This window comes from Aulonocara stuartgranti (assembly GCF_965226115.1).
Source record: "Aulonocara stuartgranti genome assembly, chromosome: 14".
NCBI classification, from domain to species: Eukaryota; Metazoa; Chordata; class Actinopteri; order Cichliformes; family Cichlidae; genus Aulonocara; species Aulonocara stuartgranti.
The window spans coordinates 20,454,459-20,479,928 of record NC_138950.1 but is presented as its reverse complement, the minus strand read 5'-3'; the positions used below and the strand labels follow the sequence as shown (position 1 = coordinate 20,479,928).

Here is a 25,470-nt window from a genome sequence, read left to right as displayed (position 1 = left end):
ATAGGGGTGGGATTTAATAAGTTTTCTTCATCCCACTCCTTTTTCAGGCAAGTTTTGTTTTTTGTTTTGTGTATTTTATGTTCAATATAGGTATTTGTTGTGCCTGAAAATGAATAAATAAATGAATGAATGAATGAAATGAATGAATTCCAGTTTTTCTAGCAAAATGTAAAGAAATGAGGGGTGACTCAAGACTTTTGCACAGTTTAGTCAGAATAAAACTGAATAAGCTATTTTCTGTGATAGGGTTTTTCAGCAGCTAGGCCGAGTGTTTCAGCTCTGCAGGGTCTGTAGTTTCCTTTAAGCTTTAAACTTTGTTGTGTAAATTATGTATTGGAAATACTGTTAGGCAATGTTAAAGAACAAAAGGTACAGTTTCATTTTTTGTAAGAGACTGATTGTGCAAACAGTGATTCACATATTTGCTAAATTCTAACAGTCATAAAGTGCAGCAGTGTGTGTGGTCAACTGTGTCTTTTTTCAGTTTGCTGTAATTACTGATTCCAGCTCCATCTTGATGTCATCATCATAAGTTTCTGTGCTTAACTCTAAAGCATAAAAAAGCAGCATGGCACACGTGAGTTACAGCACATGCAGTGAATATGCTACAGTAGAACAACCTCTTTTTTAAATTAATATTTGGAACATTAATAAACACTGAGAACTGAAGTATGATATAAACAGAATATAAAAATATGATGGTGGTTTAAAAAAAAAACTAAAAATCTAACAAAGCAGGGGAGGAACTGTCTACCACAGTATCTCTGGTGTTTTATTTAAGTTGTACCCTCATGTAAACATCCAGGAGGCAAGAACTCCTCCACTATAAACAAACCCGGTGCGCAGTACAACTCTTTTGATGCTTACAGTGGAACAGAGAAGTGAAGAGACACTGAAACATTCGTACTCCTCACTCGATGATTACCAACCGGACCAAGTTCGATTAGAGCGTCACTGACCCAAACCTAAACATCCGTTTTGTCTTTTTTTTTTTTGGCCAGCTGGTTGCATTTTTCTCTGTGATCACATCTACTGAAGAGAATCCAATAGCTAAAATATCTCTAAAGTAACTGCATGAAACTTTAAGCTTTCCTGTAATGTTCTGTAAAATACAAGTAAAAGCTACACCAGCTGAAGGTTTTTTTTAATATTTAATCGAGAGTGAAAGTCTTGGGGAAGGTGGTTCTCGGTGTTTCATCTCTTCTTTCATGCTGATTCAGGGGAGTATAGTTAAAAAATGAAAACCTGCAGTGAGTCACATCTCAGCTGTATAATACAGTTCTATTATCATAATTTCAGAGAACAGAGCCTCCACCCTGTTTCACAGATACTTATTGTTGGACCTGTCTCCTCACCTCCTCCATGATGAGGCTTCAGGGAACAATAGATGGGTCAACTGAAGGACCAGATGCATCTCTCAGGTCCTGTTTCTGGCCTGTTTGTTTTTTTTGTTTGTTTTCTTTTTTTGCTCCACTTTTAAAAATTACAACAACGTCTGGCTGCTTGGAAGCAACATATAAAGAAATTGGGGTTGGTGGCTCAAGACTTTTGCACAGTCATGTGTATAAAACATTATCAGTCAAGTACGGATTTGTATTTGAAGTGCTGTTATGCCAAAGAACGCCCAGATTGTTACTTTGAACACTGGCTCCACCTTGTGGATACTGACAGCTACAACAGTTCAATTGTTACCGTACTGCACTAATAGTTTTTAATACTCTGCAGCAATCCCTTCCATTTTATATTCATAAGCACTTTATTTAACAAATACTGTATAGTGATTGGAAAATTGTACATGATCAGAAATATCTTATTATTATATTTTATTATATTATATTGTTGAATCCATACATGGGCTCAAAGCAAAAGCAGAACTACTCCTTTTTTTTTTTTAAATAAAAGGTAAATAAGTGCTTTATTTACCCAGATATGTGAGGAAAAGGTGGGGAATAGCTTAAATAAAGCTAGAAGAAACAGCAAGAGTCTGTTAGCAATAAGAGGGCACACTGCCCAACCATGGCTGTATTGTGATCACATCATAAGTGAGTGCAGCTTTACATCCAAAAGTCCATAAATAGGCCTCCTCATTGCTGTTTCCCTGTGACCTGGTTTTCCGAAGATGACTTTAGCAAGATCACTCGACCTACTTGTCCATTCAAATTAACCAATCATCTCATCTGACGTCGCCATGGAGACCTACTCCTTCTCCTCCTGCTCGGTTGCTGTCAGTGACCAGCAGATGGTAGCATTAACAAGGTTTCTGCCTGGAAAGCTCAACACCACCTTCTCCAGGGGTTGACTCCGCTCTGAGAGATACAATGACGCAGCTATCTCTGCTTTTGGCTTGGAAACTGTCTGTATATTTAGCACCTTGTTTAAAATTAGAGCTAAGCACATGGGGAATAAATTTAGCTGGCAGTTTAAATAGATGTCTGCCGAGTCACACAAGTTGGACACAGCACACATATGTTTGTAACAGGCTTAATAGAGGAGTTCAACTTTCTGAAAACCTGGATATAAAAGCTTTTGATCAATCAAGTTAAGGCGTTTTTCCCCCTCGAGGCTCATATATATATATATATATATATATATATATATATATATATATATATATATTAGGGGTGCAACGATATTCGTATCGATATTGAACCGTTCGATACAGTGCTTTCGGTTCGGTACGCATATGTATCGAACAATACAATTTTTTTCAATTTTTTTTTTTTCAATTTTTTTTTTTTTTTTTTTTTTGTGTCCCGTTTGGATCTATAGCCATCAGAATTGTTGTCTTGAGGCCAAGAAAGATGCCAAGAGGATTTATTTTAAGTGGATCATCATATTGGTCCATTTGATTGACCTTTATTATAATTATGAATTTATTTTATTTTCAGTTGCAAACGGGACAGACATGACTGTGGGATAGGACAGGGGGAAAGAATGAAAGAAAGAGGGGGAGAGAAAGAAAGAAAACCAAAGGGGAGAAAAAAAAAGAACAATACAAAATTTGTAATTTATTTTATCAACTTTCCTTCTGACGATGCTGTCTGTGTTGAGCGCTCAGTGAATCTGCATTTGACTACTCCGCCTAGGCTCGAGAGTGCAGCCTAGGCGGAGTAGTCGAACGCAGATTCACTGAGCACTCAACACAGACAGCATGGTCAGAAGGAAGAGCGCAGGGCAAGCTAGCGAGACAGAAGTGGACCTCCCCACCCTCATTCAGATCTGGCGTTTGGAATTATTTTGGTTTTCATGTGACGTATGACCCTGAAGGTAAGCGAGTCATGGACTAAAGTAAAACAGTATGTTGGATGTGCCATGCAATGCTCAATTACATGGGTGGGAGCTAGTGTGTTAGCGCAGTTAGCTCGTTAACGTGTTGGCCGTCTAGCCCCTCTGTATAGGGTAGCTCGTTAACGGAGATTTGCCGTGTTGTGGCTGTTGGATTGTGTGTCCACAGGTGTTTGTACTTTGCGCCGTAATAAAATGACGGTAAAAGGCTCCGCCCACTTCCCATCCAGGTCTTACCATGCAACGACTCTGTGAATGCACTGGAGAAGTGTAGTGGTAGAGTCCTCCGTCAGGAATGAGATATGTGTGTCGACTTTTTATTCTCCCTTAAGATTATCGTGCCATAACGCTGCCCAGAGCAGCTCTGCTAACAGGTTATGGGCCCAGAGCAGCAGTAAAGAGATCCTAGAGATCCTGTAACTGCCAAAGGAAGGGCAGCGTTTCCTGGAAAGCCGCAGGTTACCGGCAGGTGTTAAAAGTTTGGCACGATTGAGTGAGTAAGCGTTTTTGTGCATCATGAGCAGACGCACGGCAGAGTCGGGCAGTCGATATTCCCGTTTGCAGTTTGATGGAGATGAAAGGAAATATGAGATATGGGAAACGAAGTTCCTTGGTCATCTCAGACTACAAGGTTTGAAAGATGTCATCTTAAAGGCTGAGGGTGATGAAGAAGCCGATGGTGAAGATGATGACAAAAATGCAGAAGCATATGCAGAGTTGATACAATTTCTGGATGACAAAAGTTTATCGTTAGTTATGAGAGATGCAGTTGATGACGGACGGAAAGCCCTAAACATTTTGAGAGGTCATTATGCAGGAGTGGGCAAGCCAAGGATCATAAGTCTGTACACCGAACTTACTTCTCTCACAAATGAAAAGAATGAAAGTGTGACGGACTATATTATCCAAGCAGAAGCAATTATCACAGCGTTAAAAAATGCGGGTGAGTCATTAACTGATGGACTTCTGATCGCAATGATAATGAGAGGTCTACCAGAGACGTTTAAACCCCTGATTGTGCACGTTACACAGAGCGAAGCAAAAATCACATTTTCAGAGTTTAAAGTAAAACTCAGAAGTTATGAAGAAACCGAGAGAATGCGTGCGGCTGTAACTGATGACAACGTAATGAGGACAAAAGTGCAATTAGACCAGGATTCTACTTCATGGCGAGCAGATGACCGAAGATCAAAGAATAATGAGATTGTGTGTTTTAAATGTGGACTAAAGGGACACACTGCAAGAACGTGCCGATCCAGAGTATGGTGCAGTTTTTGCCGGAGTAGTACACACAAAGATGCGACCTGTAGAAGGAAGCTAAGACGGGATGAAGCGAGAGGGGTTGTGGAGAAGGACTACGCGTTCAGGACGGGCTCCGAACCCCAGAGGGTCCCGGACGGCGGCCAAGAGATGCTGAATAACCAGCTACTGGTGGATACGGGAGCGACGTCACATATCTTTACGAAGATCGAGAGTTTTAAGACTTTTGATGACACATTTCGACCCGAGGCTCATTGTGTAGAGTTGGCTGACGGAAGGCGGAGCAGAGGAGCTGCAAAGCGGCGAGGAGATGCTGAGATAAGTATGATTGACAGTAAAGGACGCAGTCACAAGGTAACATTGAAACAAGCACTCTACATTCCATCGTTTCCACAGGACATTTTGTCAGTAAAAGCAGCTACTAGTAACGGAGCCACTGTGGTTTTCAAACACGGGGACAGTTTTCTTAAACATGTTGATGGAACAAAATTCCCTATATATGAACACGAGAGACTGTTCTTTATAAACACTGTGCAAGAGTTTGAAGAGAAATGTAATGGATGTTTTGATATGCAAACGTGGCATGAAATTCTAGGACACTGTAATTATGAGGATGTTCAAAATCTGCAAAATGTCGTTGATGGAATGGAAATTAAGGGTAAAATCAACAAAAACATGCAATGTGAAGCCTGTATACAAGGGAAGTTTACTCAAACTAGGAACCGAGAACCAGATGAAAAGGCCAGGGCAGCATTAGAGTTGGTACATACGGATTTAGCTGGTCCGATTACGCCGAACTCGAAAGAAGGGTTTAAGTATGTTTTGTCGTTTGTTGATGATTATTCAGGTGCAACATTTGTATATAATCTGAAAAGCAAAAGTGATACAACTCAAGCAACTGAAAGATTTATTGCAGAGGTGGCGTCATGTGGGAAAATCAAGTGCATTCGTTCTGATAATGGAACTGAATTTACAAGCAGACAGTTCAGAGATTTATTAAGTAGACACGGCATTAGGCAGGAAACTTCGGCGCCATATTCGCCTCATCAAAACGGAACAGCAGAGAGGAACTGGCGTACACTTTTTGACATGGCGAGATGCATGTTAGTTGAGAGCGAATTGCCAAAGTCTTTATGGCCATATGCAGTACAAACCGCGGGAGTGATTCGGAACTGATGTTTTAACAAACGCACAGGTCAGACAGCGTATAAGATGTTAACTGGAAAAAGACCTGATCTTTCTAGAATGAAAAAATTCGGATCATTGTGCTATGCTTATAAACAAAATAGGGGAAAGCTGGATCCAAGATGCGACAAAGGTGTTTTCTTGGGATATGACAAAAATAGTCCAGCATATTTGATCTATTTCCCAAAAACTGGGAAAGTTGAAAAGCACAGATTGATAAAAATACTAAATCCCGCGACAATGGATCAACAAACACAGAGTGATCAGACGTATGAAGATGAGGTTTATGAATCCAGAAAAGATGGTGAACCCAAACAGACGAAGGATGAGGATATTCCAGATGGTAGTGAAAGCAGTCAAACTGAGTCCGAGGTTAAAACTGATGATAAAGTAGATGCTGGAGCTACACGTTATCCATCCAGAATCAGAAAGAGACCTGATTATTTGAGTGATTATATCACGGATGTGAAAGAGTGTGAAAATGAACAGATGCAAACCAGTGTTGATTATTGCTACAGATTGTTGTGTGAAATACCCACATCATTTAGCGAAGCTATTGTGTCAAGTGAGTCAAAAGAATGGGAAAAAGCGATGAATGAAGAAATTCAATCCCTTAAGGAGAATGACACATTTACTTTAACCACTTTACCAGAGGGTAAGAAAGCAGTGGGGGGTAAATGGGTTTATGCCGTTAAAAAGAACTCAGACGGATCAGACAGATATAAAGCTCGATTTGTGGCTAAAGGTTTTAGTCAAACAAAAGGAGTTGATTATGAGGAGACTTTTTCACCGGCTGCTAACTTATCGAGTGTGAGAGTTTTGATGCAGAAAGTGGTTCAGGATGATATGTTGGTTCACCAGATGGATGTAAAAACCGCCTATCTACACGCACCAATAAATGAAGAAATATATATACAACAACCAGAAGGTTTTGAGACAGAATCAAGTGAGACTAATAAACTGGTGTACAGACTAAAGAAATCACTTTATGGGCTGAAGCAATCGGGTCGTAACTGGAACCAAACCTTACATGACTATTTAAGCAGTTGTGGATTTAGACAAAATATTGCTGATCATTGTGTGTATTCAAAAGAAACTGAAAGTGAAAAAGTAATCATCATAGTGTGGGTGGATGATTTACTCATTGCAGCTAACAATGAAAATGTGCTTTCAGGCGTGAAAGAAATGCTCTCTTCTAAATTCCAAATGAAAGATCTGGGGAAACTTAACCATTTTCTAGGAATAGATTTTATTCAAGAAAAAGAATGTGTCAGAATGTCACAGAAAATATATATTGAGAACATTTTAAAGAGATTTAACATGCAAAACTGTAAGCCAAGGTTAACACCCTGTGAACAGAAATGGACTCATTCTGATAAATTCGAGACATTACCAGATGTGAGGAGATATCGTGAAGCGGTAGGATGTCTTATTTATCTGAGCTATTGTACGCGACCTGATTTAAGCTATGTTGTCAGCAAACTGTCACAACATTTCAATGCGCCAACTTTTGATGATTGGACAGCAGTGAAACATGTTCTGAGGTATCTAAAAGGTAGTCGAGGAAAAGAACTGTGTTTTAGGAAATGTTCAAGTGGAAAACTAGGTCTACAAGCATACAGTGATGCAGATTGGGCATCCGATGTTTCTGATAGACGCAGTATGACAGGTTATTGTGTAAGCCTAAATGAAAATGGTCCTTTGATATCATGGAAAACCAAAAAGCAGACAACTACAGCACTATCAACTTGTGAAGCCGAATACATGGCATTAGCAGCAACAGTTCAGGAATGTATGTATTTGACTTATTTGATTCAAGATCTTGATGAGTTTGAGTATGAAATACCTATGATATTGGAGGACAATCAGGGAACAATCGCTTTGTCAAAAAAATCCAGTGAACAGACAAAGATGTAAACACATTGATGTGAAATATCATTTTATAAGGTCAGCTGTACATGAAAGGAAAGTGCTCATTGATTACTGTCCAACTGAGTCAATGGTAGCAGATATGATGACGAAACCAGTTTCAAAGTCTAAGTTAGAAAAATTCTCTGTATTTGTGTTTGGAATGTAAGATGTTTTTTCCGGAGGATTGTTTTTCCCCAACCTGTGTACAAGTGGGGGTGTTGGATTGTGTGTCCACAGGTGTTTGTACTTTGCGCCGTAATAAAATGACGGTAAAAGGCTCCGCCCACTTCCCATCCAGGTCTTACCATGCAACGACTCTGTGAATGCACTGGAGAAGTGTAGTGGTAGAGTCCTCCGTCAGGAATGAGATATGTGTGTCGACTTTTTATTCTCCCTTAAGATTATCGTGCCATAACGCTGCCCAGAGCAGCTCTGCTAACAGTGGCGTTAAGGTTATTTCAACGAGATTAACCTGAAAGCACTAGTGGGAACACAACGAATATGACTGCACATTTACACCGACATCATCCTAGTGCAAAGACAAAAACAACAAGCATGCATGCTACAAACTTTAGCCGAGTCATTTAGACAGCTGTTAGCACAGGATTCTCCTTATGGAGACCTGATATGTTTAATATGCTGCTGAGAATATAGCCCAGAAGAAGCGGATAGTATAGCTTTTATTTTGGAAAGAGACATTTCTCTGTAATAAACTCTCTTTTCCAAAGATGAGTGATTCCTCAATCAGATACAGGGCTCGCAATATCGCTAGCCCGACGTCCCGGGGCTATCTCTGCCCTGCCTGTCGGGCTATTGTAGGAAGGAAAAATATATGTCAATGCTTTTGCATTCTTTCAGAAATGTAGCTGGGTAATTATGTCATTGGGTGAGCCACTGTCAATATGTGACATATTGAAATCGTGTTTGAATTTGCGCTTGTTTCTTTGCTTTCACTTTGCAATCGCGCAAACTGTGTATAGAGAGCGACAGCACTGATCTGTGAGTGATGATAATTTGTGCACCAATTCCTCTGACATCGTCTTATTAATTGTTAGCTTACTATGCAAACATGACAAGTGAAATCTCCCGCAGCTTAAACATGTGAGAGGTTGATCGCGCAGAGAATCGCTGAGCTTATGTGAGTGCGGCAGGATATATATTTCACTACGATGACCTGGATGATTGAGAACCTTCACAGACAGATATATATTTTAGTTCTGCTGAGCCAAATAAGACAGGTCAGGGTGAAGAAGTGACAGCCAAAGAAAAGCTTACCACAAAACGGAGAAGTTATGACAAATCAGACTATAAGGCAAAAAGAAAGTGCAGCTTTATGGTTTCATGGACAAAAGAATTTCTGTGGCTGCAATATGACGAGCTAAAAAACAACACGCACAAGGGTTAGGGTTAAATTTAAAAACTATCGAACCGTGACACCAAAGTATCGAACCGAACCGAACCGTGAATTTTGTGTATCGTTGCACCCCTAATATATATATATATATATATATATATATATATATATATATATGGTGTCACGGTTCGATATTTTTTCGATACAAAAAAATGTTCATGCATTTTTAATTTGTCATTTATTAAAATTATAAATATATATATTTAACTCAAAAGTACAGTTTTTAAATTTAACCCTAACCCTTGTGCGTGTTTTTTATTTTGACAGCGAATGCGCACCTGCGGACCACTTATGTGCAGCCCTGGTTATTTAGCTCATCATATCGCAGCCACAGAAATTCTTTTGTTCATGAAACCATAAAGCTGCACTTTCTTTTTGCCTTATAGTCTGATTTGTCATAACTTCTCCGTTTTGTGGTAAGCTTTTCTTTGGCTGTCACTTCTTCACCCTGACCTGTCTTATTTGGCTCAGCAGAACTGAAATGCTTTTACACACGCACTCACATAAGCTCAGCGATTCTCTGCGCGATCAACCTCTCACATGTTTAAGCTTGCTGCGGGAGATTTCACTTGTCATGTTTGCATAGTAAGCTAACGATTAATAAGACGATGTCAGAGGAATTGGTGCACAAATTATCATCACTCACAGATCAGTGCTGTCGCTCTCTATACACAGTTCGCACGATTGCAAAGTGAAAGCAAAAAAACAAGCGCAAATTCAAACGCGATTTCAATATGTCACATATTGACAGTGGCTCACCGATGCCAATGACATAATTACCCAGCTACATTTCTGAAAGAATGCAAAAGCATTGACATATATTTTTCCTACAATAGCCCGACGGGCAGGGAAGAGATAGATTTTGGTAGCCCGACTGAAAAAAATCGCTAGCTCCAGGACGTCGGGCTAGCGATATTGCAAGCCCTGTATCTGATTGAGGAATCACTCATCTTTGGAAAAGAGAGTTTATTACAGAGAAATGTCTCTTTCCAAAATAAAAGCTATACTATCCGCTTCTTCTGGGCTATATTCTCAGCAGCATAAGGAGAATCATGTGCTAACAGCTGTCTAAATGACTCGGCTAAAGTTAGTAGCATGCTTGCTTTTTTTTGTCTGCTTCCACTTGTCTTTGCACTAGGATGATGTCGGCGTAAATGTGCAGTCATATTCATTGTGTTCCCACTAGTGCTTTCAGGTTAATCTCGTTGAAATGACCTTAACGCCACAACACGGCAAATCTCCGTTAACGAGCTACCGCCGATCACTCCGTGCATGGGGCTAGACGGCCAACACGTTAACGAGCTAACTGCGCTAACACACTAGTTCACACCAATGTAATTGAGCATTGCGTGGCACATCCAACATACTGTTTTACTTTAGTCCATGACTCGCTTACCTTCAGGGTCATACGTCACATGAAAACCAAAATAATTCCAAACGCCAGATCTGAATGAGGTTCAATTTGCCTGTTGCAAGTAGAGCTTAACTTCTGTCTCGCTAGCTTGCCCTGCGCTCTTCCTTCTGACTATGCTGTCTGTGTTGAGTGCTCAGTGGATCTGCGCTCGACAGTGCAGCCTAGGCGGAGTAATCGAACACAGATTCATTGAGCGCTCAACACAGACAGCATCGTCAGAAGGAAAATTGATAAAAGAAATTACAAATGTTGTATTGTTCGATACATATGCGTACCGAACCGAAAGCACTGTATCGAACGGTTCAATATCGATACGAATATCGTTGCACCCCTATTATATATATATATATATATGTATGCTGATATATGTATTTGTGGTACTTATTCTGAGCCAAGCTGCTCATGGGATAATTATTACATATAAGTACGGCAGTTGATACAAGCCACATTATTAAGGCAACAGTTAATATCCACACCCTCTATTGAACTGGTTTTCACTCTACAGAGCAAATGTGCCACAGGCTGAAAACAGACAGGACAGCAGCACCTGTGTACACCATAGCAATATAACTCATTTAATGTGTAGCTCTTCAAAGTGAGCACTAAATGACTTTAAGAGCATGTTGCAATGAATGCGGTCTTCGTCATTTATCTTTGATATTGTATTTTGCTTAACTGTCTAAACATTTGTGTTTTGTTCTGTCATTTTCAGGGCTCGAGTACGATGGAGTGATTGTCATAATTTAAGCCATTGTTTGGCTTATGCCAAAGGTTTTTTTGGTTGTTGTTGGGTTTTTTTCACTGTCTTCTAGCACTGGTTTAACAGTTTAACACAGGGGTGTAAAACTCTAGGCCGGTGTCCTGCAGGTTTTAGATAACACCCTGCGTCAGCACACCTGAATCAAATGATTAGTTCATTACCAGGCTTCTGGAGAACTTCAAGACATGTTGAGGAGGTCATTTAGCCATTTAAATCAGCTGTGTTGGATCAAGGACACATCTAAAACCTGCAGGACACTGGCCCTCGAGGCCTGGAGTTCGACACCTAAAAAGCTCGTGAACATTTGTGACATGCACCTTGTGGTTTGCTCCTATGTGAGCGACCTTGGACTGTAGCCCCTCTCCTAGTAGCATAATCAACTTCAGTAAATAGTTTTAAAACATTTTTATTTAACCATTCATTATAAACAAATGATTATTTACAGAGCTGACTGGCAAAAGACAAAGTTTCGAGAGTTATTCATCGTACTAGTCAAGCTCATCTGTGATTATTAAATAAAGCTGATAAAAAATCATTTGACTAAGGTTACTGTGTGACTACCTTGTCTCTGCAAGTAAAAACGAACCGCAACAGTGCATACAAACGACCCGTTTTTTATCAGTATCAGAGGGGACATGGGTATGCACTTATATTTTTTCATCCACTACCAATCAACATATACTAACAACTATGTTAATTTACTCATGCCTCTGAAACTACAGTTAAAGATTGAATCTGCACTCAAAGGTTAATTTTTCATTAGAAAACCAATGTGGGGGCAGGTCGATAAGCTTTTTAGCTTTAGTAGGTTTAGTAAATTAAATGTTAATGTGAATCTGAGCTCATCAGCTACTTAATTCCATCAGAAAGTAAGAGGAAACCCTTTACCATGAATGCTGGGATAACATAGCGCAAATGTGCCAGTTATTCTGGCAATCTTGCTAAGAAACACTTGTTCTTCTTTCGGCTGCTCCCTTTAGGGGAGCATCCTACCTTAGGATACTTTTCTGTCACACCAACCCTCTACGTGTCCTCCTTCACAACATCTATTAACCTCCTCTGACGTTTTCCTCATTTCCTCCAGCCTTGCTGCTCCACCTTCCATCCGCTATCCCCCCTCTCCTCATGTCCAAACAATCTCAGCCTCACCTCTCTAACTTTTTGTCTGCTCTACCTGAGCTGTCCCTCTGATGTGCTCATTTCCAATCCTGTCTATTCTGCTCACTAACAGTGAAAATCTAGCAATCAGTAAAAGGAAAGAGTAAACTTCAAACTCAGTAAAAGTGTTATGTGTCAAAAAATGCATATGTCTGATCCTGGGCCTCAAACCGCAAAACCTGCATTTTCTACTGTCTGATTTCTGCACCGTGGATTTCTACTTTTCTACTCAACATGGATGGCAAAAAGTCAGAGTAAAATATACTATATATAAGATATATTACTTAATAAAATAAAAATGAGATATTTATTTATTTATGTTATGAGAACTGTTTTGCTCAGTTGTTTGTTTCCATTCATCCTATGTGCTGTTTGGATAGAGAAGCTACTTGATACCAAGGAAAATACACATGAAACACAATCATTAAGTCTAAATACAGAAATCAACATCTGGGTTTGAATTTTACTCTGTTGTTGTACTTCAGTCTTGTACAAACAGGCATTTTAAAAATGCCAAATATTTTTCGAAACACCTGTGAAAGTAAAACGAAGCAAACATGCCGAAAACCGTTTTCAGCAAGCTTCACTCCTGCACTGGAATTTTCTTGTCATTCAAACCACCAGTGACGTAGAAGTACCTCAGACTCAGGCTGCAAGTATTTGTGGCTCGCCTACAGCGAATTCCTCTACTGTCACATAACATGGGTTATAGTGGGTGTGGCCATTCTCTGCTGGCAAGTAGCAGCTGAGCTTAGCAAATTTGCCATCTAATTTGTGCTACTTTCAGTCATGCTGGGGTTGAAGGGAAACAAAAAGGGAAGGTAGATCCATAAGAGAAGGAAATTGGGTGAGACAGAGAGGGACTGAAAGGGTCATTTTGCCTCTGTATTGCTCTTTAAGTAGGTGCATCTGGATCTGTACATGTAGCATGTGCATGCATGTCCTTTTCTGTGCACGTTTAGAGGTTGTTGGTAGGTAACCACCTTTCCTTTAGGCTAAACTCCAACCAGCTAATGCTGGAATATCTAATGCAACATGACAGTTAGCCTGGTCTGCCCAACTGTCTCTGTGCACAGTCTAAATAGCCCTGGCAACTAAAACCAAAGCATCTCCCCACAAGATCACAGGACAATTTTTACAGTTCAGGAAAATGAAACCAGCCGTTTTGCAGAAGTATATGATCTCTGAAATAACTTTCAGTGGGGTCACCGCTATAGCAGTGACTTCTTTCTGCTTTATACCTTAGTGAATTTGCACTTGAAGCAGCTGAGGTGAGCTGGGGAGTGCAGCGTTACCGTGTAGCTGTGAGCAGAATGACCCAGTTGGAGACCAATAGCGCTCTGAGAAGAGACTTATTTTTAAATGTAAGTCAGTTTTACTGTATAATTAGGAGTATGACTTAGGATAGACCTCTCTCTCTCTCTCTCTCTCTCTCTCTCTCTCTCTCTCTCTCTCTCCTGGTGGATCCCATGGAGTGTTGTGCAAGGCGATGAGCTGTATGACAGAACAGCAGTAGACGAGGGCCAGAAACCAGCAGGTGGACTGCCAGGGCACAGCAGGGGTCATCTTTTCCTTCATCTGCAGCACACCGGTCCACCCCGATATCACCCCATAGTACCTTAATCTCCAGTGGACTTGCCCTTTCTTTCTTTGTCTGTCTATTTTTCAGTTTGTGCCTCTCTCCATTTTATCTCCAAAAACATGGACAAACAGAAAAAAGCACACGTGCAGCAGTGAGGGCAGGGCCTTTGTCCCAGGCAACCGGTTTGCTCTGTGTTACAGTTAAGACTTACATAAGCAAACATTCCAAGAGCAGCTGCATTCAAAACTGACTTCATGATGCATTTTCTCTTTTACACAATATGCACAATTTCACATAAATCTTTGCACATAGGTTACTGTAGATATTGCAAATACTACAAACACACAAAAACAAAAGTTTTTTCTTTAGACATTTGTGCAGTCTCACGCTGTCTTATCACTGTGTCTGATAGCAAGGCGTCACCAGAGGATGTTTCCTTGCCCTTGGTGCCTGTCTGGGCGAGACAGCTCTGACAAGGGCCCCGGATGTGAACTGAGGTGGAGGTGGGGAAAGCGACACAGATGGGAAATGAGGATGGATTGAGACAGAAAGGGAGAGAGGGATATTGGAGATGACGAGAAAGAAAGTGGAAGGGCAGGGAGGAAAAAGCAGAAAGGAAGGAAAAGTAGAGAGGAGCAAGAAAGAGTAAAGGGAATGTGGAGAGGGGTAGAAAGATAGAAAGATAGTAAGCAGAACCAATCTGGACAAGCTGGTGAAATGCTTGAAAGATGGCACGTGTGCAGACATGCGCACAGCAGGCCTTCTTGGAAAAGCACCAGCCTTCTTTCTCACTTCTTTCACTGATGTGTCTCATCACAGTCCCGCTTGGCTGCCCTGCTGCATCTGCCCACCCACCCACCACCAGTGCCACCAGTCAAACATGCTGCTGGTGGTGGTACTTTTCTTAATGTGCACCCAACTTTGCTTGGAATGTGAATAGCACTGTATAGGCACCCACGTATTACACCTACAGGGCCTGCTCGCCCATGGAAACCCATGCCATGATGAAGCTCCCAGTTTTTGTGCTGATGTTAATGTCAGAGGAGGTCTGCAGTTGTTGAGTCAGCAGAATGTTGGCAATTTTTACACACTATGCACTTCAGAGCTTAACGATCCTGCTCTCTAACTTTATGTAGTTATTAAACACTTCTCCTCTCAAATAATACCACTCACGGTTCATTGTGGAATATCTAGGAGGCGAGAAATTTCATGAACTCACTTTTTGCAATGGTCTTGGATCACACTCAAATTCAGTGAGCTCTTTAGAACGACCCATTCTTTCACAAATGTGTGTAAAGGCTGACTGCATGGCTAGGTGCTCAATTTTATACACCTGTGATAATGGCACTGAAGTTAATGATACAGCTGTGGGGTGGTACTTTTTGTTCGTACATATATATACACTTCTAGAATATTACAAGTGCAGTCTACTCACTGCAGCTTTGATTCTCAAAGTTTGGAGTGGGCCCACCGCTGCGGCACAGAGCCCCTGCGGGAGGGACATGGATAACCAGGGTTAAAATACTGAGTGAAGCTTTGTTAAATGAATGATGTTTGCACGGAAAATAAACAGAGTTTGCTGACGTTTCTGTGTTGACCTTTAGTTCTATCAAATTCAGCTGATAAAAATTTGGGAGTGTGAAGTTGGGAATTCCAGAAAGAAATTTGAGAATCATTGGTCGAGTGAGAGAGAAAACTAACCAGAAACCAACATTTCAGTTTACAGAAAGCATAGAAGAGAGGGCTCTGCAGTCCATTTAGTACCTCGTGTTTAAGCTAGTGAATAACTGGCTATTCATAGAAGCAGGAAACCAACTTTTGATGAGTCACTGTTACTTCCTAAAGAACTAAAAGCAGGCCTAGTGCAATTCATGATCTTCTAATTATCCACACATGCACCAGGGCATGAAACCTGAAATGCAAAACAGGAAAAAAATGCTCAGTTTGTTGAGAATTAGATAACTTTCATTTCTCTGTATTATTACAGAGAGGGTTCTCTATTACAGGGAACATTTCTAGCCATATTTTCTTTCCATCGGGATGAGTCATAATTAGGCAGTGAAAAGCCTCGACTATCTTGTTTAGTTACGCTTTCTGCGCAGAGCCACGTCAGACACCACTTGTCACTCAGCTGCTGGGACTGTCAGAAATATTCACAAGACTCAGATGTGCTTGTCTGGAGGACGTTTCAGTGAAACAAACACTTAAATAGAACACCTGTGGTGCCTTAATCAGCTTACAGTAATACGAAGCCAGACAGGTCAATGTGGCAGGAATCCAGTGTGGGGTTCACCTCATTCAAACTCAGCCTCATACCGTAATGCTGCTCACCGTTGAGGAATCATACAAATTTGCACAAGCAGTGCCGTGCGGAACCTACTGCATCTGCTATTTGTGAGCTAGTGTGTGTGTGTGTGTGTGTGTGTGTGTATTGCCCAAACACGCACATACACTATGATCTCTTTTCTTTCCTGTAGGCACAACAAGATTATGTTGTCTATGGAAACACTATTTAGTCACCCCATCACTAACACCCTAAACACAGCCTTACAAAACTGCACAACCAGCAGCCAAGAAGAGTGTCACTTTATTAAATGATGGATTACTGAGATTATTCATGTTTTCACTGCGCATATTAATGACACATTAATGCATTACTAATCTATAATAGACTGCACGCTTTTATGAAATATATCTAAGAGAACCGGGCAAGTTAAACTGTGATTAAAAAAATAGCAGTTGGGGTAGGTGTTCTGGAAAGTATATGAACAGAGTCAGCATTGGGATAACAGGAGGTGTTCCATTTTGTTTTTCTACTCCTTTAACTGACACTGCATGAAAATCCTTCTCACACCTCCCACCACACTGCTAGCTAACCGATATCCACAGCGTGAAACTATTGAGCGGACGAGAAGCAAACTGATATGAGCTCTTCATTAAACCTGTGCTAATGCCGCAAATATGTTTTGGCGTTATGACAATTCTCAAAGCAAAGTTGTTGCATGTGCTACGGCAATCAGTAGTTGTGATGTAACTTTTATTTTTTTTTATTTGTAATCATTGCTAATGGCTTTTCAGTAAAAACATTACTGCATTTAGAGGGAAATTTTAGACAAAAGTATGGTTGTGGAATACCATACTGAGTCACAAGGGTACAAAAATGCTCTCGTACCCTTATGTCATGTGTCCAAGTAAAATTACTGCTAAGCCACAAGCTTTTCTCCACATGTGTCTTTCTTCTGTCTAGCTGCATGTCTGGGCACATCACAGAAAGGCCTGACCCACCCAAGTCTGGATCTGACTGCCTACATGACTGCTTTCCTGAAGGGTGTGAAGGGGTAGAGAGGGGTTTGGGCTAATGGAGGGAAGAGGAGATGGAAGGCACAAGGGAGGGAGGGATCTGTGGAGGTAGGGAAAATGTGGGTCAACACAGTCAAAGCCCTTTCACATGTTCCAGTCAGCTGGAATCTCGCCTCCAGTCCAAACCAGAATGTTATGTAAGAGGTTATTGATCTGCGAGAGTGCATGTCGGAAAGCAGAGTGCCAGTCGGGGCTGAGGCAGCTCTTTGGTCTCTCCGCTGCAATGCTATGACATGGTGTCAGAGTATTGCTGGCACAAACTGATCCAGTGAATATCAGATTTGTAGCTAGTATGAAACAAGAGATTTGGCTGATATTTAACCTGCTCATGTGAAAGCGCAGGTCTTGTCACCGTGATACTGAGAAATAAAAAGTGCCTGAGAGCGGTCTGTCAGCTCCAATAGCTACCACTCGTCGCTAACATGTCTTCACTCAAAGTCCCCCTTTCGGAGTGATGTCATCAGTTTCAGCAGCCACGGTTCTGCCAACCTGTCTCCATCTATTAGCTTCAGCAGTTCACATTTGGTCTTCTTTTTCTTTTTTTTAGAAAGCGAGGAGCGCCTTTTACTTACTATCATGGTTATTCATGCCAAGCATCAGATAAATAAGGCCGTTTGGAAAGAACAGAAGTTGGATCAGACTGTCTGAGGATAATGTGTTCCTTTTAAACCAGCAAGGCTAATCATATCAGTAAGTAGGCCTTGGCCCTGGATGTGGCAATCAAGATAAACCTTGTGGAAATGCTGTTCTCCAAGAATTCAGGCACGGCTGCACATTGCCATGGCTTTTTTGTCCTCACATGCAAAAGGATCAGAGTTCCCTGCATGCCGTGGGGAATAGTAGCTAATGAGTAGGAGAGTGACGTAACAAGTGACACATGGACCAACGTAACCTTTTACACTTAAAAAAAAAGTGTTATAATTGCTGCTGAGCGGTTACTGTCAGCTGTTATTGAGCATAAAAAAAAATCCTCTGTGTAGTTTCCTGGTTGCAGTTACACGCATGAATGTGGCTGACATCACACCCTGAACCAGCTTATGAAACTGGAGGATGTGGATCACATGAATCAATAAGGAAACAGCTGATTCCTGTTTCTGGCTTGAGCTCCGAATAAAGTAGGTGATTCCGAAAAGGGTTCAGGGTTCAAGTGAGAACATTTCCTGGAACAAACAAGTTTAATGTGGAGAGGTGGAGAGGGCAGTGTTCACAGTACACTGACAGCACAGAGCACAACAACTAAAGATAGGGGTGCTCAAGGAACATGACACTTTGGTCCAATGTCTAATCTACTGGGAGAGGAATCGCTTTATCTACAGTTCTAATGATTTTAATGCAGAGACTGTATGTTCACCTGGTAGGATGAGTAAAAAATAAATATTCTGTGAATATAGGTATTACCCCTTTAGCATTACTTTAGCCTGCCCATTGTAAATCCACTGACCCCACCAACCAACTATTTTGTGAGAAACAAAAAGCTATGACTTGCCTTTAGTGGGAATCACATTGTACTTATAAATATAGGATGACTGATGTGATTACTTCTTCCAACACACGGTCCTTCACACAGTCACTGAGATAGACATCACTGTTCTGCCTAATCACATTTTATGTATGTGACTAAAGACTGCCCACATACATAGCCAAGCCAACCCGTAGGTGTCATGTGCAATGGAGGCAAATTTTAATTCCTGTCTACAAGATATGACTCAAGAATGAAGTATCATATGTATGAAGAGCAGTCCTCTTCACCAAAGAACCGAAAAGGCATCTGATTAAAACTTCACCCTTTTCCTTCTCATCTCAAGCCTCATCTTCTGAACAGTTCTGTCTCTAATATACGAAAATATGTATAAACAGGCTGCCAACAGATTAGATATGCGACTCTCTCCTCTCTGGACAGCTCACAATGAGCCAGCTAAACAAAAGCAGCTGGTTATAAGCTAACCTTATGCCAGGTAATATTAACTTTCCCTGATAAACAGTTTGATTACATTCTTACATCCTATGAGAGTTTATTTGCTAAGTGTCCGCGTCCTACAGTTCAATTCAATTCAATTTTATTTATAAAACACCAAATCACAATAACAGTCGCCTCAAGGCACTTTATATTGTATGGTATACCCTACAATAATACATACAGAGAAAAACCCAAGAATCATATGACCCCCTGTTAGCAAGCACTTTGGTGACAGTGGGAAGGAAAAACTCCCTTTTAACAGGAAGAAACCTCCGGAAGAACCAGGCTCAGGGAGGGGCGGCCATCTGCCATGACCAGGGTGAGAGAAGAAAGACAGGAGAGAAGAGAGGCAGAGATTAATAACAAGTATGATTCAGTGCAGAGAAGTCTATTATCACACTTACAGTGTTAGAACATTTCATTAGCGCTGGGTAGTAGCAGCTAACAAAGGCTAACAATAGCAAACACAGCAGCTAACAGATGCAGCATAGCTTACTCGCAGAAAGGATATCCTCAATCCGCAACACCTAACCTCAGTAATGAGTTATCAGACCGATGACCATTGAAATGTTCACCTCAAGACTTCAAAATGTTATTTTAGAAACCAATGAGTGATGTCACAGTATGCACCAACTTTTTACTATGAGTCACATCAAAAACAGCCATTCTGTCAGATGCTTCTGGAGCTGTAAGCACCAGCTGTCTTTTGGCAGCCTTTCCATGATGCACCTACTGTAATGGAAGGGTCGTCTTCTAAAGTTTCATTAGATGGATTTAATGCAAGTGGTGGTGGAGTGACAGCTGATTTAGACCTCTGCAGTGCCGTTTTGTAGAGCCCACAGCAAAACCTAACTGGCCAGTGCCATTACCAACATATTTGTCTCTAAAGTCTTTCTACTTCTTTATACATTCCCTCAAATTACCTACAGGAATTTACTGATTATTTTCTACAGTCAATGGTTTCACCTGGTAGAGCAGCGACATTGATCATTTTATTAAAGATGAAAGAATTTAGACAGTTTTTAATTCTCAGTGATGCTGCATTGTTTGTTTGGACCTGGAAATGGCTTAAAGACTTAAAGACCAGAATAGGTTTCAGAGGGGTTTGCAGTTACAGTCTACAGTGTAGATTTAACACAGAAGTATAAATTCCCTGTTAGTCAAAGGTTTGTCATCGTCACTTCTGTCCCATTTAAGAGTTTTGTGCTTTGAACTGCAAAAATGCTTTCTGATCTTAATTGTAATCTCTATCAGCAAAGGATTATGTCTCGTATTGTCAGAGTAAAACTATATAACATGAAGTTGTGAACTATGCCTTTAAGAGGCCCATTGTCCTTTTGCAGTTATAGCTGGGATACTGGAAGTAACTGCACTTACTGAATTACTGTTAGAAACTGTTCCACAGTTCACACATACACACACAAATATATATGAATTTGACCCCGTGTCTTGTCACTGAGGTGTGCCCTGCCACGACAACAAATACAGGCCTGATCAGAACAATACTCAGGAGTATTCTTCTCCTCTGGCCTAATGGAAGTTTCCACTCCTGCTCACTGATCTGAATACTGCACAATACTTCTCCCTGTTACAGAGCAGAGAGGAAGAAGGAACAGTGCCTGACTGAATCATAATGTGGGTCATTCAATCTATAACAGAGTTGAAAGAGCCAACTCATTATCAGCTGTGAATCTTTATGCGAGCGTGAGGATGACTTGCCTGGTCATATTTGAGGAAACAGATTATAGGGAAGCAGAGGGTGAATTAGATTCTTACTGCGGGAAATGAAAACCACCTTTAGAGAGTAATGCTCCAGAGAGTGACTTAAAATACAAACTAGGTCAAAACTAAATTAACAAATTTCATGACATGTGGTCCATTCGTAGGAATTATTGCTGCAAGTGTATCACACTGAAGATAGGTGAACAACAAGTTTATGCGCTAAAGTCTACTTCTTTATTCCTGCTTTAAAAGAAATACAACAATATAGATTTTTCTGACAATTTTTCAGACTGTTTACTTTTATAATTGATGACCATGTTACAGGTGCTGCCTTTTTAAAAAAAAAAAAAATCAAGGAATATTTGGTAATATATAAATCACAAGTAAATATACAGTAGGCATTTTCCATAATTTAGTTTCATTAGTTGTGGATTCTGGTATTCGGTGCTTTTTCAGAAAGGTGGGTGTACGTCTCCAGTGCAATGTTTTTCTTTACTAACAACCTTGCAGAACAGCACGGGCCACATACTTTCAGGATCTGTACCAGAGGGAGTGAACACTTGGGCAGTATTTAAGTACATTTTTCACCTTCCTTTGGAGGGCCTGAAGTCTGCATGCTGGCCCTTTAAAGCACTGCAAAGTAACATCTCACACGCACCCAACTTTGCTGAGTCATTGGGTTCAGACTGCTTTTGTAACCTCCACCCAGCAGGGCTTCTCATTGGCTTCAGTCTCCACACGGCACTCCACGTGGTTGGCTGCCAGCACTACTAATCAGTTTCTTTTCGCCAGAAGCCTTTCTTAAAGCGGCAGAGGTACTCCCCTCGTTCCCCTGTGACTGATGCATAACTGACATCTGTTTGAGAGGAACAGATCCCAGAACTCCACAGTAATTTAGCTTTGGGAAGCTTGGGAAGAGGGAAGCTGTGTGGTAAAGATGAGGCATTAGGTGGTGAAGCACTGGGAGAAAAAAAATCAGGGACTGGGGAGGAGTCAGCATCGCGGCATAAAGACAGATTAATACGTGACACCTTTGACATTTAACCAACCAACAGTGAGGTCAATGACCACTAAAATAGTTTTATTGAGTCATTATATATAATATAAAACTAAAAAAAAAGGGATGCAACACCTGTAAAAGTGATACCTGGTGCTCCAGCTCTGCTGACACTTTGATTCAAAGAGTAAACTGTACTGCTGATATGGACGTGGAACAATTTTTTTTATAATTGTAACCAACTGATTTAAAATATGACAGTGTGTCACATTTTCATGACACCTTGCTGGCTCTAAGACAAATGATCTGTCAATGGGACCTTGAAAAGAGAAATGTACAGTAGGCCAGTGTAGTCATTTCTATGGGATTTAATGTGCAGAACATGCAAACCAACCTTTGAATCTACTGTCTACAACAGTATAACGACATGAGAAAGTATTAAACAAAGCCAAATGTATTAACAGTTAAACAGCATTTGGTTTGTTCACAACAGAACCTTTCACGTGCTAATGTTTGTACCGTATGCATGAAGAAATGCTGCCGTTTGGCAATACTGTAAAGCAGTAACCTCAAACTCAGCACTTAGGGCCCAGCTATACACACTCCAAGTTTTAAGTGGATCAAATGAATGGCTGACGAGACAGGTGAAGAACACAAAGGTACCATTTACCATTCTAACTCCATGTTCTCCACAGAGCGATACCTACTGATTACAGCAATCTCCTGTATTTTCATCTAGAGTCACTCTAATAGTGGTATTTTTGGTTTGCAACAGAGATCTGTTAGATCAGTTGCCATTAAATCGGTGGAGGAAATTCATGCTGGCCACATAAATTCTACCATATTTTAGCACCATCATCAAGTCACATATTTATTTGTACAAACCCAAAACCCAGCTAAGGTGATGCCATTTGCATTACATTTAGTTGCATGACTGAATGTTAGCATACTACCATGACTAGCACAGATGGCAAACATGGACAGCACTGTTCCTGCTAAAGGAACCGTCATTGTGACTTTAAAGTCTTCCATTGCAACTGACTTAAAGGATTTTAACATCAATCACACTATTATGTAACAACTGAGCAATAATACAAACACAAATCAGTGAAATAATAACATTATCATGCTATAGTTACCTGGATCATTCTGCTATATAACTGATGCACAGTTTTGTGAACAATAATGCTTTGATTCTGAATGAGAGCGATTGCTTGTTTCCCTGCAGTCTCTCTCTCTTTAAACCCTCTGACTCATAGATTCAGGCTCTCAATTTCATCTGGAAGACAGTCTTGCTCGCCCAAAGCAGAAAAGTGCCTCCCCTCCACCTGTTGATGTGAGTGACTATACGCAGTGTTCTGCTTTGAAAAGCAATTACTTGGCTTGAAGAGTCCCCAGATTGCCTCCTTGTCTGGCAGAGGTGCCTATTTCTTCTTGAAATCTGTTTAACACAGGTGTTTATGTACTTCCCTTGCAAGACCACAACTAAAGAAAAGAGGAGGCCGGTCAGAGACAGTAGACAGGAGGACGTAGATTATTCATATGAGAAAGGCGATAGCGTCACAGCAAATCACCGTAATGTTCTCATGTCTGTGCTGTGTGGTTCTGAGAAACAGGAAGTAGCAGCATTATTATTTTTTTCTTTTTTTGCTTAAAGACGTCAGAGGTTAGTCAGATGATGCAGGTCCTTTTTTCATTGTCACAAACAATGCTGATTCAGTCAAGCTCAAAATTCATAAAGTAACAGAGCATATGTTAGAGCTTGAGAGACAAATAGATTTTGTTTGTCATTGTTTGTCAAAAGTCATCAGAAAGAAATGACCTGGCTCAGAGTAGCGCAACAAAGGTACAGTATGTTGAGGTCATAAGAAATACAGAACACTGAATAAATAAGCAAGAAAAATATATGCAAATGTGTATAATTTATAAAAAATATAAGTTATAAAGTAGATAGACGACATTTATTTGATTTAGGTTACATGCAACAAGTTATTAAAGAATAGCAGGATGAAGGAAGGACATGACATAAAAATGACATAATGACATAAGTGTTCATATTCTTCTTCTTCTACTAATCACATAAAAGCACTTGCTTTTATGTGATTAGTATAAAGCTCAGCTCAGAAAAACAGTCATGATTGTTACCTGTGGTGTGGCTTTATGTGCAGTTCCGTGTTTACTTACCAGTAACGTTTTCACACCAGTTTCATGGCTTAGCAGCCAAGATGTGTTTGTGTGTCTGAATACAGACTCGAAGGCACAACCTGCCGTGATGGGTTTAAATAAACTGGCAAAATATGAAGAAGAGGCAAAAAGAAAAACTGTCAGTGTTTGCTACCAGAGGTAAGAGACACTTCACAGTGTGGACTGAGACCATGTGAAAAGACTGAGGGCAGGAAGGATTGGTTTCCTGAGTGATGTGTGGATGTGGAGCATTTCTGTCCAGCTTTGTGAATGCACCAACATAAATTCAGTCAAGGGATAAAAAGCTGTGTCACTGAAGCAGCACTGTGCTGCTCCACTGTTACAGCAAAAGGGTCGGCAGGTTGTTGCCTTCGATCTGTATAACCCCACTTCTCTGAGCCTCAGCACAAAGAAGATTTCTGACATGACTGTAAACGTGAGCATTCCTCTGTTTGTTCAGTGACAGGTAAAACCAGGTAAAGGCTCACTCCTAAAATCCATGATAACATAGAACGGGATGCCAGTGCAGCATGAGCACACAAGCCCCAGTGCATTAAAAAGTCAAGAGCGAATTCACTTAAGATTTGGTTCTTCTCATGCGTGCACTGCAGTGGCTTGAAAGACTTCAGGTATCTTCAATTATGCATGTCCACGGCTTGTTCGTATCAAAGACTCTCTATACCCTCTTTTGTATTTAAGGAACAAATAAGCCTTTCATACTGTACCCAGACAGTAGCTAAGGCTCTCAACAAACTTATGTAAATGACATCATCTGCATTTTAATTTCACCTTCAGCCCTCGAGAGAGAGAGTTGCTTCCACAGCTGCCACACAAATGTTTCTTTTTTTCTTTCTTTTTTTTTTTTTATCCCATTTGAAGGGAAAATGTTGCACATTCCATTCTCTTTTCCAAATGTGGAATTGTGACTTCAACAAGCAAGCCTCCAATTGAGGTTTTTTGTCCACGAGAAGTGCAATCACTTATTTGGCAGTAGAGCCAGATTCCTGCTCAATTCAAAACCACAGGAATGCTGTGTTTGCTTAAAAAAAAGAGAACACTGGACAACATTTTCTTTGGAGGTTTCGTTTGTTTCAATGTCAGTTTTGCGTATTTTCTGTACAGAGACTTCTTATAGGACTGCCTGGATATGAAACATAAGGAAAGGGGTTGGGCAGTGGGGGGGGGGGGGGGGAAGCGTGGCGAGTACCATTTCACTGCCTCATTTATTTAAGGGACATTATATCAACACCGCAATAACTGCCAGAAGTTCAAGCCAATAAA

General features: G+C 40.6%; 1 long non-coding RNA gene across 1 annotated transcript; it reads left to right on the top strand.

Moving 5' to 3' along the window:
• The first annotated feature begins 2,611 nt into the window (after positions 1-2,611).
• Positions 2,612-15,470, top strand: LOC309688262. Its single transcript, XR_014271026.1, has 3 exons — positions 2,612-3,267; positions 13,634-13,751; positions 13,863-15,470. It is a non-coding gene; the product is annotated as an uncharacterized lncRNA (long non-coding RNA).
• Positions 15,471-25,470: the final 10,000 nt, after the last annotated feature.